Here is a 2,735-nt window from a genome sequence, read left to right on the forward strand (position 1 = left end):
ACTTCCACTTTGCGAAGGCTTTCTGCTGAGGATGATCCCACACGAAGTCCACTTTGGAACTGAGCTGTGACGATAGTGGATGCAGTAGGTCAGACAGGTGTGGCACGAATCGTCCTAGGTATGTCGCCATACCCATGATGCGCTTGACTTCTTGCTTTGAAGTCGGTATGGGCATCTGTTTCACTGCGTTGACGATTGTCTCGTCTGGACGGACACCATCGCTGTCTACTTGATGACCTAGGAACTTGATACTTGCCACTCGAAAGACACATTTATCCTCGTTGAGCGTGAGTCCTGCTGATGAGAGTCGCCTGAGGACTTCTCGCAGACGTTGCTCGTGCTGCTCGAACGATGACGCCCATATCAAGATATCGTCCATGTGGCAAAGTACTCCTTCCATTTCTTGGAGAAGTTGTGTGATACGTCTCTGGAAGTGTTCCGGAGCCGACGTGATTCCGAATGATAGGCGTTTAAAACAAAATCTTCGAAACGGAGTTATGAATGTCGTCAGGAGTCGTGACTTCTCTTCTAGAGGGATCTGCCAGAACCCAGAATTCGCGTCCAGCTTTGAGAAGATCTTGGCTCCCGCTAGCCTTCCCAGCGTGTGCTCCACTGATGGGATAGGATGATATTCGCGCTGAATGTGTTTGTTCAGTTGTGTGAGATCAACACAAATGCGAATGTTGCCAGACGGTTTGGGGACGATGACCATCGGCGCGCACCATTCAGTAGGTTCTTCTACTTGAGAGATGACACCTTGCGACTGCATGTTTTCTAGCTCTTTCTGCGTTTCTCGATACAGCGAAAGCGGTACTCTTCTCGGTGACGCGATAGCAAACGGCGTCGCGTTAGGTTTCAGCTTGAGAACGTGAGCACCTTCGAGAGATCCCAGTCCTTGAAACAGATGAGAGAACTCTTTCTTCGGTTCGCAAGCTTTGTTCGCAGTCATGCAGATTTGAGGGCAAAGCCGAAATTTTTCGAGAGCTGGCTTACCCAAGAGAGGTTTGCGAAGTCCTTTTACGATGTAAACTTCTTCGAGTGCTTGTTGCCCACGGCAGTTGAGCTTCATCCAAGCTGATCCCATGACTTTAAGGGGTCCTCCGTCTGGACCATGAAGTCGGCGTTGGGGCTCGGAGAGCATGTGGCACTTTGCGAAGAACTTTTGAAAGATGGCAGCTGGCAACACCGTTTCGTCTGCTCCAGTGTCTATTCGGAAAACAACAGGAGTTTCGTCGACGAATATCTCGATGTTCCATTTTGCTTCTTGAGGACAAGCTGCAGCTCCTACGAATCCTTGTTCGTGTACGAGGGAGTTCACGGTAGTAGAAGATTTGCAGACTGTTGCAAAACGTCTCTTTTTCTTACACCTGTTGCAGCCTGCGTTCTTCGCCGGACACACGCTCCTCGGGTGAGCTTCTCGACCACACCAAAGGCACGGTTTGCCTTTTGGTTTGGGTGTCGCGGTCTTCTTAGTAGGAGTTCGAACATTTGAACGTTCAGTTCCTTGCTGAGCAGGTCCTGCTGCTGTCCCATTTTTGGCTGCTATACGGTCAACGTTGGCATCCTTTTCTTTTGTCGGTCGGAGTTCCACTTGTTGCTTCTTAATCACTTCCGATTGTCGCGCAGCAGCGATGGCCTTCTGCAGGTCCAGATCAGGATCCAGTTGTAGTTTTTTTTAAGTCCTGCTGTCCCGAAGGCCAACAATCAGCCTGTCGTTGATCAATTCTTCCTTCAGTGGTCCATAGTTGCACGTAGTGGCTAATCCATGGAGAGCAGTGACGTGCTCGTCGACGGTTTCCGTCTCCAATTGCGATCTTTTGTTGAACATGGCTCTCTCATACACCACGTTTCGACGAGGAATGAAGTAACGTTCGAAATTCTCCATCACCTTGTCGAAGTCTTGAGCCTCGGTGCCGGACAGTTTGAAGGTCTGTAAGACGTCTTCAGCTTGGGGTCCCATGATGTAAATGAGAGTGTCAACTTGGTGTGATGATGGTTGAGATGACAGTCCTGATGCACTGTGGAAGCGCTTGAATCTCTTCTTCCACGCCGGCCATTCGTTAGGTGTTGTAAAACGGAAGGCTTCGGGTGGCGAGATGCGAAAAGTTGCCGTAAACCGTTTATTCGGTAGCACCGTTGTCGGCAGAAGTTGAGGGCTTGTCCATTGTTCCTTCGTTTGTAGTCGATCCTGCGTTTACTAATTATTAGTAGACTCGCGGAGCAATCCTACTTCTGACACCATGTTTCGTTTTACGTTCTTTTACGAAGGGCACACATGGACAACCTTTCGTGCCGGAGTCAGACTGAAGACTGACGTCTCGTTTATTAAATCTAAAACGAAATAAAAGAAATTCGCCTCTGGTACGGGGCGCTTGGGTTACGCGCGAGGCGGACGAACGGATGTTTAGATCTCGAGCTCCGCGCGAGCGCTTGTACTCGGTCGCTTTGGACTTTGGAGCTCGCTAGCGTCGGCGTGTCGGCGACTCCATAACATTATTCAGCGACGCAGGAATTTGCCGTTTCAAAGCGGATTTAAACACAAACGAGGCGCGAGCCTCCTAACTGAGTGCATTCGTTAACACCACATCGTCTCGCTCTATGAGATTGCCCGTTCAGGAGGCTTTTGTGTTCCTGTCTAAATCTGTCCTGACGTCGAGAAGAGAGAGTGATTGCGATGTGTACGTAAGAAACAGCTAGCTTACTAGTGGATACTTTTACCTGGCAGTGCTATTCAT

The sequence above is a fragment of the Ixodes scapularis genome, unplaced genomic scaffold (assembly GCF_016920785.2).
Source record: "Ixodes scapularis isolate PalLabHiFi unplaced genomic scaffold, ASM1692078v2 ptg001212l_1___fragment_1__unscaffolded, whole genome shotgun sequence".
Lineage (NCBI taxonomy): Eukaryota > Metazoa > Arthropoda > Arachnida > Ixodida > Ixodidae > Ixodes > Ixodes scapularis.